The following is a 14,567-nucleotide window of genomic DNA, read 5'->3' as shown; positions in this document are numbered from 1 at the left end:
TCACACCTGTCAGAATGGCCATCATCAACAAATCAACAAACGACAAGTGCTGGAGAGGATGTGGAGAAAAAGGAACACTTGTGCACTGCTGGTGGGAATGCAGACTGGTGCAGCCACTATGGAAGGCAGTATGGAGGTTCCTCAAAAAATTGGAAATGGAACTCCCATTTGACCCTGTGATCCCACTACTAGGAATATATCCCAAGAAACCAGAAACACCTATCAGAAAGGATATATGCACCCAGATGTTCATAGCAGCACAATTCACCATAGCTAAGATCTGGAAACAGCCTAAGTGCCCATCAGTAGATGAATGGATTAGAAAACTGTGGTACATCTACACGATGGAATACTATGCTGCTGTTAAAAAGAAGGAACTCCTACCATTTGCAACATCATGGATGGAACTGGAGAGCATTATGCTAAGTGAAACAAGCCAGTCAATGAAGGAAAAATACCACATGATCTCACTCATTCATGGATAATAAAGACCATTACAAACTTTTGAACAATAATAGATACAGAGGCAGAGCTGCCTCAAACTGATTGTCAAACTGCAGTGGGAAGGCCAGAGAGAGTTGGGGGGCAGGAGGGAGGGGAGTAAGAGATCAACCGAAGGACTTGTATGCATGCATATAAGCATAACTAATGGACATAAGACACTGGGGGGTAAGGGAGGGTAGTGGTTTGTCAAGGGCGGGGGGGGGGGGGGAAAAGGATACTTATGTAATACCCTTTGTAATACTTTAAGAGGAAAATAAAAAAAAAAAAAAAAAAAAAAAAAAAAAAAAAAAAAAAGAAATGCCAGCATTGATCCAAGCAAGTGGAGTGGCTGATCCCCTAGTGGGGAGGAAGGTGTGGCCCCCTGGAGTTCACATCAAATCTTTGGGCCCAAAATTGTAGTTCCAGCTAGGTTTTAAAATTCATTTGCTTCATGAGGAGAAGAGTTCTTAATTGAATGCCTGCTATGTGCTTGGCAATTCATATAGATGCTCTTCTATTTAACTCTCAGTAACAAAATTGTGAAATAGCCCCACTTACTGTGGCTCTGCCCTCATCTCCTACACTGTCTCTGCTCTTCCCTTCCCACACGCTACTCCACCACACTGACCTCTATCCTACACTCCAAACAACTCAACCGCACTCCCCGCTCAGGGCTTTTGCACTTGCTATTCCCTCTGCAGGAATGTTTTTATGCTACATCATGTTCCCATGGCCTTTTCTCTTTCTCCTTCAGGCCTGTTCTCATTCATATGCCATCTTCTCAAAGAGGTTCAAAGTGCAGCTCCCATAGCAATAGGTGACTTCCTGTTATCTTCTTTTATGTGTTTTTCTCTCTCCATGACAGTCATAACTGTACGAATACACACATACTCTCTCTCTCACACACACACACACACACACACACACACACACACATGTATAGGTGTATAAGTATACATATGGGTTCATATATATATATATACTCTGCATATTAAGGTACATCAGGTATTATGTGCCTGGCATTTAGAACAATATTTGGCCTACAGCAAACACTCAATAACTGACTATTAAAGAATGAATGAAAAAACATAGGTATTATTTTATCAATGAGGAAACTGCAGCTCAGAGAAATCCTATGATCTGTGGTTATCCAGCCAGTGAGTGCCTGAGCCATGATGGGACCCAGTCTGCCCAGCCTCAGAGCAGCCAGGCCCTCTCCAAACCCCTCTTACCTAGGGCAATGCACGGAGGCAGCAGGGAGTGGGAGTGCGTCAGGCTGAAATTAAGTGAGAAGCAGAAGCTGAGAAGTTCCCGTGAGGCAGTTTGAAGAATTAGAAGTCAGTGCTCAGAATACATTCCTATAAACTGTGCTGGATGGTGACACTGGGGCAGCCAACACCATAGCATGTTTGAAAACAGAAAGCCAGAAATGACTGGATATACAGTCAATGGTTATGCAATCCCACTTCACCCTGCATGTGAGTTAAATATTATCATGTCAGCCTCATTTTATAGATGGGCAATTATATGCTCAGAGCACTTGAAACTCTTTTCCATGGTTACACAGTTCTGGCCATGAAGGCCTCACCCACCCCCTTTCTCTTTCCGCTGCCCACAGTTCCCCTGCTGCCTGACCACTCAGACTACCTGGGAGAGTGGTGTCAGGCCGACCCCCACCTGACAAGGGCTGACCCCCAGCTGGTGTCAAGTGCACCCTGACCTCACAGGCCATGGACTGCCAGCCTGGCTCTGGGCTGCAAGCACGCTGCCAGCCTCTGCCTGCTGTGCAATCAACTTATTTTCTCTAGATGCAAGGAGTCATGGGGAATCCCCATGGCAAGAAATTGAGGTGTTTTGTGCTGTGAAAAATCACAGAAGGCCCTGCTTTGAATTTGTTACCCCCACAAGTGTGCAGAGGTGCTGGAGTCATTCCCATTTGCCTGACTTTAGGGTAGGACAGCTGATGAGAGTATTGCTTGACCTTGACCTTGGGGAGCTGGAGAGGGCATCCCTGGTCCACTGTGACAGACTCCTTCTGCCAGGGCCTTGGTAAGTGAGAAGTTGCGATCATTTCAATAGGGACTGAATGAAGATCTGTTTGTTCTGATTGTGAAGAAAGTGTTTACGAAGCTAACAAGAAATATAAACAAGAACTGGAGGGGAATCCTACTGCTTCTAATGTGCTTGATATGCTAATTACAAATTATGCTTATCTTTTGTATTAAAGCAGGTCCCCTCAGGAAGTTACATGTTAGCTAGTTGCTATGAGAATTTGAAAGATGTTGGAAGGGTTTCTTTCTTTTTTTTTATTGAATATGTTATCATTTAGGCAGGCGTTAACATCTATTTACTCATTCATGTAGTCAATAAATATTTACTGAGCTCTTATTCTGTGACAGGGATAGTGCAGGGAGAGCGGGGACAATCGAGAATGTTAACAGAGGAGGCCCCTGCCTGCAGGAACTGCTGTTCTAGTAGAAGAAAGTGCTCTGCTGAGACAGAGATGGTTTGTAGCCTGCGATAGTTTTAGAAGCAGAGTTGAGGACACCTTAGAAAACCCATCAAAGGGAGGCCAACGTCTATCCCCAGCCAGGTTACAGGAGGCCGAGCACTGAACCATGAATTACTGGGTGCCCAGGCCCTTATTAGCCTTCCTTGCAATGCCAGAGAGACCGAGGATCAAATCCTAACCTTGTCATTTACTATGTGACATGGACAAGTCACCTGACCTCAATGAGTCTCAGATTTATCTGCAAAACAGAGATACTAATTTGAACCTCCTGGGACTTTGTGGGATAAGTGAGAAAATGGACATAAAATGCTTGTCACAACACAGGAAGCAGCATGTGACGGCCAATACTGTTATCAGCCATTATCGCTAAAATAGAAGTCCTGTAGTACCCTGAGCTTTGGTGTTACTCTCTTTGACACAGATGCACATGCGCAAAAATATAAGAAAAAAATATGTATTTGTGTGTCAACACATGCGTCTCTTTACTGCATACAAATATATAAGTATTCACATTTATGTACACTTTCAGGCTTTCTTTTTATTTTAACATATTTTTATTGATTTCAGAGAGGAACAGAGAGGAGAGGGAGATAGAAACATCAATCATCGATCAGCTGCCTCCTGCACCCCCCGTACTGGGGATCCACATGTGCCCTGAGCGGGAATCGAACTGAACCTCCTAGTTCATAGGTTGACACTAAACCACTAAGCCATGCTGGCCAGACTCAGGCTTTCTTTAGCTCCGTGTACACAGGCTTCCTTTAGTCCTCCTCCAGGTGCCAAATACAATGTGAGGAGAAATAGGACAAGTGACTTTGAGACTCTCTTTGGTGGCTTTCCCTGCCTTGTTTGTACAATTTTTTTTCAATTTATCGCCACAGTTCACTGCCTTTCTCCACACCACACTCTCCTTCCTCCCCCACAGGCAGACATTCACAGGGGATTTTCTCTATCACTGAAAATCTGGGGTACTGAGTTTTCTCACATCAGGAATTTCCACTCCTACTTTGCAAGCTTTGCCTCTGGGGTGACTCTAGGATTGTCCCTCCAGTGAACTTGAGGATCTAGCTCTGTGCTCCCAGGAATTTCTTAACTTAATTGTTGTTTCCCAGTCAACTGTTCAGGCCATCAACCTTTCCCTTCATCCATAGGAAACCTCTGGGCATCTCCAGAATATTTGTAACTGAAGGTCGGAAGGCTATCTTCCCTCAACTGTGAAATTTGCAGAATGAACTCCCCATAGACCTTCACCCTGAGTGCGCACTCATGCGTGGACAGAAACGCATGCCCTTGCCTTCAGAGACACTGTACACACAGGCTCCCTGCACCTTCTTATTGCACTGCTCTTCCTTTCTGCTGCACTTTGCCCCATTGCTTCAAGTTCATGTGCCAGAAGACAGACCTTTGGTGAAAGAACAAGTTGAACTTTGCTGATTCAATGATGTATTTTATTTTGTTTCTCATTTTTATTTTCACCCAAATGGACCTGAAATTTTCTTTTTTTTTTTTCCACTCCTGCTTCTAGATATTTAATGGTAATTGACCAAGTGAAATGAACCTAGGAATTTGGTCGGGGAAACAGAGGATTGGTTGGTTCCCTCTGAAAAGAGGTTTTCAGGATTTTCCTAAATGTGAGTCAGGCTTGACTTCAGACAAGACTCCCTGGGCGTTCTCTAAACCCTATGGAGTTGGCCTGGGTAAGACAAACCTTTTCCCATTTAAGGTAGAATGTAATTCTTACAACCTGCCCATCAAGCATCTGCAGTGGAGTTCCAGTTCTCAGCTACAGAGTAGAGGTTAGCTATAGGAATCAGATGTTAATAAAGACGCCGTAATCTATTCAGTAACATAACAAGTATTTACTGAGGAGCAGACATCATGCTAGGTATTGAAGTTATGCGAACAAGACAGATGAACTCCCGAGACTGCTTACAACCAAATGAAGGACACGGGCCTCAAACACAGCAGCACACTAAGAGCTTTTCAAGTACAACTGTGATAAATGTTAAGAAGGACAGACGTGGCGTCTTTGGGGATGTAAACCAGCATATCTTGGCCTAGTGAGAGTTGCAATGGGGGGAGGGGGGGATGTTACTTAAGGAAACTTCTCGGAGGGAGTGAAATTTTAAATTAAGACTTGAAGAATAGACAGAAGTTGGCCAGAGGGAGAAGGGAGGAGAACATTCCAGAAAGAGGAAATAGTGCATGCAAAGACCCCGATTCACTAGGTCTCTATCCACGGAGGGGATAGAAGCCGAGGTGGTTGGAACATGATGAGTAGGATGGTGTAGTGTGAGGTGCAGCTGGGGACCATGGCGAGGAGCTGGTTCTAGAAGCCCTGGCAAAGCACTCAGATACTTTCCTAGTTTATCCTGACCCTTCCTTATGCTCCAGCCACATCTTCTGGAGAAGTGAGACCCAGACATGTGCAGAGCAGAGGACAGACACTTGGACGCAAGGCCTGCCAGGATAAAATGATAAATGTTAATGTTGGCTTTTAGGCTTATATAAAATTATTTCCCCTCTAAATGGCTATTTTTAGAATGAATACTACATTCTCCTCCCCCCCCCCCCCACCACCCCGTGTCAAAAGAGCCACATCAACGCAGCTTATACTAACTTCCCCATCTAGCTGTTGAAATGACCTCCTTAAATGGCTTATCAAGATCTCAGAAATTCCACTATAGCGCAGGGGCACCTAAACCCCGAACCTTTTATTTCCCAGGGTATGCTTAATCCTGGTTATATCAGCGCAACTGCAATACATCTTAAGTACTTTTATCTCTGGTCAAGTTGATCTAATTTGCATAGAAATCTTTAACCTGATTTATTTTCCAACAATCAAGGAACTAAAAACATTTGTTAGTAAAGGTTTTAATTACTTGTCCACATGAAAAGTAGTCCTTCAAATTTGCATTATTTGTATGACAAAAAAGATGGAAAATAAGCCTGAAGAAGTTGAAACGCATTTTCAGGAATTGGCTGCTTGACAAAAATTCATGGTTCTTTGAATGTGACAGAGTTAGGCCAATTGACCTTCTTCATGCAAATGCTGCAGAGCCCACAAGGCTGTGAGAGAGGAAAGAACATCAGACTCACAAGGACCCTGGTCGCCTCCTCAAGCTTCGAATCCCCAGGCAACTACTTGCCTTCTAGTCAGCAAAAATGAGTGTTGGTACACAAGCCATGAATGTTAGGAGACATCTGAGATAAAACAAAGCCTGATTTATATTCACTCCTCAGCCATAATTCCAAATCTCAACACCCATTGAGTGTTGTCATTTCTAACTTTAGGAATGGACAACTTTCATTCAAAGGAGACCTCAGTTTCTTGGACTGGCCACAGGAAAAAAAGCAGTTGAAATTTGTGGAAGGTCGAAATGATTGATTTTTCTTTTTTAAGCAAATGCAATTTGATTATTTGGAGAGTAGACTTATTATTTGGAGTGCAGAACAGAGTAGGAATAACCCCTAGAAAACAAATTCTGTAACCTCTGCCCCTTTCCCCCCTGGGCTCACCATGCCTCCTGGTCCACCTTTATTATAGTTCATACTATTTTTGCATATGATTTTTGGTTCACCTGTCTATCAGTCAGGAAGAAGATGGCACACTCAGACTAGGTAATTTGAGGAGAGTCTAATAACAAGTAAGCATCTACAAAGACATGAGTAGGGCTTAGGGGAAAACCAACAGGAACTATGCAGTACCCCGGAGCTGGTAATGGTGGGGAGCTATTCTCACCCCAAGTCTTAAAGGGCAAGAGAGTGATGTGGCTACCTTGTAAGAGCTGGATCTCTGATACACTCAGCCAACCCTTGGTGTCTCTGCTGGGAGGAAGCTTGGAATAAATATCCTGATCTCATTGCCCTCCCGCCCTCTGACCTCCCAGTGCCTTGATCAAACCCAACGAGAAGCCAGGAGGCAAGGGAACTCACTGAAGTCCAGCAGCCTTCCATGCTCAGAGTGGGGTCAAGATGCATAGACAATGAACCTCAGGGATGTGGGGGTGGGCGCCCGTGAATGGAACATCCAGCACTAACTGCTTGCTTTCCTCACTAAACTATGAGAGCCCTTTTAGCAGGGAATGTGTGTTTTGTTGTTGTTGTTCTGTATCCTGAACTCCAAACTCAAGCTCTGACAAATAAAAAGGACTTAATAAATTCTGGGTGAATGCATGGATGTAGGGATGGTGAATGGGTGCATGATTAAATGACTGAATGAATAACCAAGTGACTGAATGAACGATGGTAGGATAACAGAGTTTTCCCTGCTGGAGTTCTTTGGGATGATTTGCTCTGGTAACTACCTAGGAACAATTTGTAATTAACACATCAGATTCTTCTTACGGCCTCTGCCTCCGCAGACTTTGTCTCTTCTGCAGCTGACGCGGTCGGCATAGAGGCTTGTTGTGTGCAGGATGAAATTGCTTTCTTCGCAGCAGAGATAAAGCATCTCCCACCTCCTATTCCAAAGGCCTCAAACTCTGAATTAGGAGGGACATGAATTAATGAATTCTTCATGTAACAAGAAAAACCTCTTTTAATAACTGGGAGTTAAACAGAGTTTGGATCCCTGCTGATCTTATTGGCAAAATTAAATAAAAGTGACATTCTGCTGGCCCAAGCAAATTAGCAGCCAGCCTGTGTAAAGGCTCAGTTAACCCGAGACATTGTGTGATGTATTACCCATTGTTTGACGTACTTTCATAAGAGCAAGACGAAGTGGCCCATCCTTTAGACTCTGGTAATGTGCTTCATTGTTAAATTCAATAGGAAAAGCGATTCATACTGTGGTATGATTGAAAAGAAAATTGAATCCTTTTGATGTTATAAATGTGTCTATTACTGCGTGTGCACACAAATTTTCCATGGAAATTATGGTGAAAGTAGTGATTCTCCTCGAAAAATGCATTAGTGTTGACACATTCAATTTTATCTGCATCAGAATATAAATACCCTTTAACCATGGTCAAATTGTGCGGAATGTATATACCACATCTGCATAAGTCACTTGTCTATCCGTCTCTCGAAAAGAAAGCATCGAGTTCCGAGAGCTATCCTGGTTCTCCATTTGCAGTTTTAAAAATGTATATTATTGAAAGCGTTGGCGCGGGATTTATGGGCGGGTCTTTCTCATTTAAAAACCAGTTTCATAAAGCAAAGGTCTGTAATTTTATGTCTTGCTTGCACACAGCAAGTTTGAAAGCTTTGGGAGACCTGGTGAGTTGTAGTATGTGTCATGCTAGCATTGGCCACCAGGTCATTACTGTCCATGTACTGACCGAGTGGTCATGGAACCTTCTTACAAGGAAGTAGGTGATGTCAGGGACATGCTACTCAGCGTGGCTCTATGGTTTCAAATCCCTTTGCTTTTAAGCCACACGCGGACAGGAAAATGCCCTTCATTTCTAGCCTCCTTCCCCCTGAGATCTGCCTCTTTTTGGCTCTGCTCCTCCATCCTCCTGACCTGTAGCAGTGAATTGAGGGTACCACTTCTTTCCAGGCTTGAGACTCCTTTTTTGCAAAGCAAGGCAGATGTTTGGTACCATTTAAACCCAGTATGCTCTTTTTGCTTCCATCCCTATAGAAGTCAGGACCTTTTGGGTCACAAACAGAATTTAAACACAAAATGACTTAGGAAAAATGAGGATGCATTGCTTCCCCACCATCTCCCCCCTCAAAAAAAAAAAAATTCAGGGGCAAATCTGGTGATGGGCATTTCCGCCAGAACTGGGTTCCTCTCTAGCACATGGCCTTTCCCTTGGTGCTGAATCTATTTGCAAACTCCCTTGGTGATCCCTTCTCCTGGTGGCAAGATGGCCACACTCCTTGTTCACACCCTTCCTACTCCAAACCTAGCAGCCAAAAAAGCCATAAATATATTTTTGAACAATATTCTGGGACCTGGCTCTCCTTGACCCCATTAGGTCAGGACTCACCCCTGAACCAGTCACTGCAGGTAGAGGCACATGATGCTTGGTTTGCTAGGCTGGGGTCACATACACCTTTGGAGTTGAAGGTAAAGTAGACTCAGCCATTGGAATTTGGATGAGAGTGGGGGAGGGGTAGTCAGTCCAAGAAAAAATATGTTCCTGTTATTAAAAGAAGGGTAAATATGCATTGGAAGTGGGTGGGAGACACATCTACTGTAACGTGTTTATGGAAGCAGTTTCTGCTGCCTGAAATACCCACTTTTTCTTGTCAGTGTGGTGAATCTTGCCTGTCCTTCAAGATCAAGTTTAAATAACTCCTTTTCACTGAGTTCTCCCAAAATGCCTTCTAGCTTCTTTACTCTCTTAGCACTGAAACACACCTCTGTTACAGAATCCGTCATGTCATCCCCTCACTCCAACAAATATTTATTGAATGTGTATTAACACTGTCCATGCTTATCTGCACTGAGTTGGAATACACAGCTCTTATGTGCTGGCTGCATGACATGCTTGCAAGAGAAACATGGGATTGAGTTAGGGAGTGGGCAGTGGGAGGATTGGAAGGGACATAGCTGAAACTAGCAGAAAAAGATGGTAGAATAATTGGTTCTTCCAGGAAGGTACTGGCAAATCAAGACCACTCAATGTATATTTATTGAGTATTTACTAGGCCTAATCCTGCTGGTCAGGCCGAAGGACCCCACTGGTGCACGAATTTGTGCACTGGGCCTCTAGTGTATCAGATAATATCTAGGTGCTTGGGGTAAATTAGTGAAAAAAACAAAACAAAACAAAACATGAAGAATCGAGGAGGGAGTTTCAGGCTGAAGAAACAGCTAGTGTCGAGGCCCTGGAGTAGGCATGTGTTTGATTTATCAACAGTTCAGCAAAATTACTATCTTAGCTAAGAAGAAGGTGACATGAGAAAGATACTGTGGCCAGATCATGGAAGGACTAGTAGGCCATTGTAAGGACTTTATTCTTCAACCCACCATCCAAGTCTTGAAGCGATCCTGATCTGAACAAAAAATGCATTAGCATTGTGTGGAGAAAATAGGGCTAGGATTAGACTTGATGAAGGAATCCTTGATTCTCACCAAATGACCACCTTCCTCTCATTAATTTATCCCAGGCTGTAGGAGTGGACTTCTGCCTCAGTTTCCCTATTAACAATTTTTATTAAGCATCTAGCTTTGCTGAGACCCTGACATCTTTGACATAGATTATAGCTCCAGGGTGGTGGTGGGGGCAATGCAGGGATGAAGAGGTAGAAGAGGAATAGAGGGGTGGATAGAGTTTAATGCTCTGTATTTGCTGTGAGCCTCATTTTCCTTATCTGTTAAATGGGAGCCAGAATACTGGTTTCACTATGCATCCTATGTTAGTATATGTAAATGGCATAGCATAGAATGAGCCCTCATTAACTATTCACTATGCTATACTGGGTAATTCTTGAAAATTTTTTCCACCTGGGTTTGGGACACAGTTCTTTATCTTTCCAGGCACGGGCAGACCCATGAAACTCTGCATACTTGGACTTCCAGTGTCATCAGTCACCTGGGTTTTGGCTGCCCCTTACCACCTTTGTTCCATTCCTCCCCAAGAGTTGACTTGGACCCCATTGGCTCTTAAAACCTGTCTAATATGCCCAGTATCACCATGTATATTTGGACATGGAATATATGGCTGCTGGCCACTCCTCCACACTGGGGAACAGTCTTAGACTTTTCTTTTTTAAAATATATTTTTATTGATTTTAGAGAAGAGGGAGGGGAAGCGAGAGATAGAAACATCAATGATGAGATAGAATCATTGATGGACTGTCTTCTGCACGCCCCCTACTGGGGACTGGGCCTGCAACCTGGGCATGTGCCTTTGACCGGAATTGAACCAGGGACCCTTCAGTCCCCAGGCAGACACTCTATCTACTGAGCCAAACCTGCTAGGGCTCAGACTTTTCTTATTTATGCCCACATTGGTTTTGTCTGTCTTATCACCATTCCTACTCTGCAAGCTTGACTGGACTGAGCCACACCTTAGCAGAATCATGCCACCTGCATACCATATTCTTCTTTGTTCAGAAAGTAATTTCTTCAGGTGCTATATAAATAGAAAAACTCCTCCTTGGATTCCCTCAGACAGATGTCTCTAATTGACCTTCAGGACAAAACTTACCAGGTCAGTGGCTCTTCCCCAGGGAAAAACTCCCTATGGGATTTCTCTGCCTCTCACCCTGTTCTATCCTGCTCTCCATACAGAAGTCTCAGCCTCTCTCCCCCATGTATCACATGAGCATGGCCTTGTAAATTGTTCAGAATCGAAGTCTGGGTGGGGTATTTACCCAGAGCGAATTATGGCTGGATGCATTCCTATGTCAACACGTGCCACACTCATTTCTTATAAAGTAGTTCATTATTCTGTGGGGCATAAATAGTATTAGCAGATTGATATGATTAAAGCTCGTGAGTCATTAATTAGCATCTAATTAAAAGAGATGAGTTACATACCCATGTTCAATAGCTAATGTTATATTTTCCTTGAAAAAGAAATGATTGCATATGCAGCAATTGTTTTCCAAGAAACCACACCAGACCACTTGTGCAGTTCTCTAGGGACTTAGGGACAATGTCTGCCCTGGGGCATCTGAACATTAAGTTTGTTACAACTCAATGATGTGGGCGCCAACATGAGCTAGGATCTTTCTGGCCCCAGAAAGCTGGCTTGAGCTTTTCATGATTTCCAGAAAGATCAACAGGAGAGCTGTCGAGGCAACTCCCCAGGGCTCAAGCCAAATCTCCAGTTGCCATTACCAACTCACACAGCCAAGTGTTCTCACATTCTTTATCTAACTTAATTCTCCCAGAACTCATATCCCTGTTTTATAAACCAGAGTAGTAAACCTCAAACAGGACTCCCTGTGGCTGATTTGATAAGACCAGAGAATTTCTGAAGAAGCACCAGGACACATTCCAACCATTGAAGCCAGACCTTTGAGGCCTTTGGAACCTGATTTTGATGTCTCCATGTAGCCTCCCCTATTCCTTACTTCTTACCTTTTTCTCTAGTTGAACTGTTCTCCATGTGTTTCCTTAATGTTATAATTTTGCTCACAGCCAACTGAGAAGGTCCCAATCCTGTCCCCCATCTGTCCACATCTCACCTAAATTCCTGGATGCAGTCCAATTCTAACTTCATCCATACAGCCTTGACTAAGCCGTACTCTAGTACCCCTTACTCTCAGAGGATTCCTAGTAGATCTGTACAGAACTGAAGCTAGAAGACAGGGGTTCACCTAGCTCAGACTCTCCATAGTGCAGGTATCTCCATCATGGCACCCCACATAAGTAGTGACGGAACCTCGTTTTACAGCACTGGGAAGATTTTGTTTCCATATTTATTATTCAGTGCTTCTGATTATCAAAGTAATACATAAAAATTATATGGAATAAAGTAGGAAAAATAACTGTTGTTTCTTCTATAAAGGAACTAGACTAGGAAGAGGAAGAGAACAGGCCAGAGTATTAAGGGGAAGTTTTATTTTATCAGTATCTATATTTTTTACATCATTTATATTCATGTAGAGCTTGTATAATAAAGACAATACATAAAAGCAACACATTCCCACTAGAGGAATCTTGTGTACTTACAGGAAGGGTAAACAACAAGTAGAACAAAATATAACTCTCTTGCCTATAGTTAACTGCTGTTATCTATACAGTATATCTATGTTTGGTATCCTTATTTTACTTTTTTTATCAAACTGATGTTATAATACTGTATAAGAATTGGAAATCCTTTTTTGCTTAATAGTTTAATATATACACCTCATATATTATTAAAGAATTTTAACACAAATTTTAGTTATGGCATAATGTTCCATTGAGGGGTTGGAACATCACCATATAATCTTTGCTATGATTGGACATGTATGTTTTTAATATTTTTTCATTACAAATATTGTGAGGAAAACATCTATTTTTAATTGGAAAATTTAAATTATTTCTATTTCCTGTCATAATTGGTATGATCATTTGTTCTTTTATGTTTATTATATTTGATCCTTCCTTGCTAATTCCTTTAGATCACCTTCTCTTTCACTAGTTTTTTCCCTAACATAGTTTTAAAGGTGTATGCTGTTTTTTAACTCTACTAAATGTTTCCTTTTGAACTTAGTACTTAACAATGAACTGTTCAAAGTTCTCTTGTAAAGTTTGTAATCTTATTTGTCTAGTGCAATGATGACTAGCTAATCCTACTGTTAAACTCAATTGATTTTTAAATTTCAGTTATGACATTGTTCTTGATTTTATAATTTCAATTTGATCTTTTTTCATAGAATCAATTTCTCTGAAATCTTTCTCAGACTAATTGTTGCAGATTTTTAATAGTTACTCTTTATTTGGTTAAAAGAATTACACCAATATTTTTTCTTTTATAAATTTTGAAGCATATTATATTAGGTACATTTAGAATTTTTATATCTTCATGGGGGAATTTGGCATTTGTCATTATGAACTATATATGTATTTCAAGTATATGTGCCTTAAAAACTTCCTTGTCTGATATTACTGACTATAGCTTTATTTTTTCTTTTCTCTTTTGAAGTATGAATGAAATAGGGTAAAATGCACTTCAATGAGTTTTTTTTTTTAAATTTTGTTTTATTGCTTAAAGTATTACAAAGAGTATTACATATGTCTCCTTTTTTTCCCCCTTGACATTCCCCTGGCCTCCCCTACCCCCAGTGTCTTGTGTCCATTGGTTATGCTTAAATGCATGCATACAAGTCCTTTGGTTGATTTCTTACCCGCTCCACCCCCCAACCCTCCCGGCCTTCCTGCTGTAGTTTGACAGTCTGTTCGATACTGCTCTGCCTCTGTCTCTATTTTTGTTCATCAGTTTATAATGGTCTTTATTATCCATAAATGAGTGAGATCATGTGGTATTTTTCTTTCATTGACTAGCTTATTTCACTTAGTATAATACTCTCCAGTTCCATCCATGATGTTGCAAATGGTAAGAATTCCTTCTTTTTTACAGCAGCATAGTATTCCATTGTGTAGAGGTACCACAGTTTTCTAATCCATTCATCTTCTGAGTTTTAACAAACTATTATACATATGTAGCCCATAGCCCTGTCAATATACAAAGTATTTTCATCATTCCACAGAGAATGAATGCATGTTTTAGATATATGTAGCTATATATCTATATATATTAGATTTTATTCATGGTCTGTTATATGATATACCTTTGTGACTATACCATGTACACTTGAAAAAAGTGTCTTCCACTGCTGTTGAGTGTAGTGTAATACAAATGTTAATTAAACTACAATGATTGATAGTGCTTTTAAAATCTATATTCTTACTATTTTTTGTCTACATATTTAATAAGTGACTGTTGGAGAAATGTTAAAATTTTCAACTGTCATTGTGGACTTTTCTATTTCTCCTTTAAGTTCTACTAGATTATGTTTTATGAATTATGTAGCTATTATTACATCATGCTCATTCAGGATTGTTATGATTTCTTGATGGATTGTTCCCTTTTTATCTCTGACAATAACTTGTTGTCCTAATGTCTACTTTGACTGATATTAATATAGCCACTTCACCTTCTTATAATTAGTGTTTGCA

The sequence above is a fragment of the Myotis yumanensis genome, unplaced genomic scaffold (assembly GCF_028538775.1).
Source record: "Myotis yumanensis isolate MYYU_CA2020_CCGP unplaced genomic scaffold, mMyoYum1.0.hap1 SCAF_10, whole genome shotgun sequence".
In the NCBI taxonomy this organism is placed as follows: Eukaryota; Metazoa; Chordata; class Mammalia; order Chiroptera; family Vespertilionidae; genus Myotis; species Myotis yumanensis.
This window is presented reverse-complemented; position numbering follows the sequence as displayed.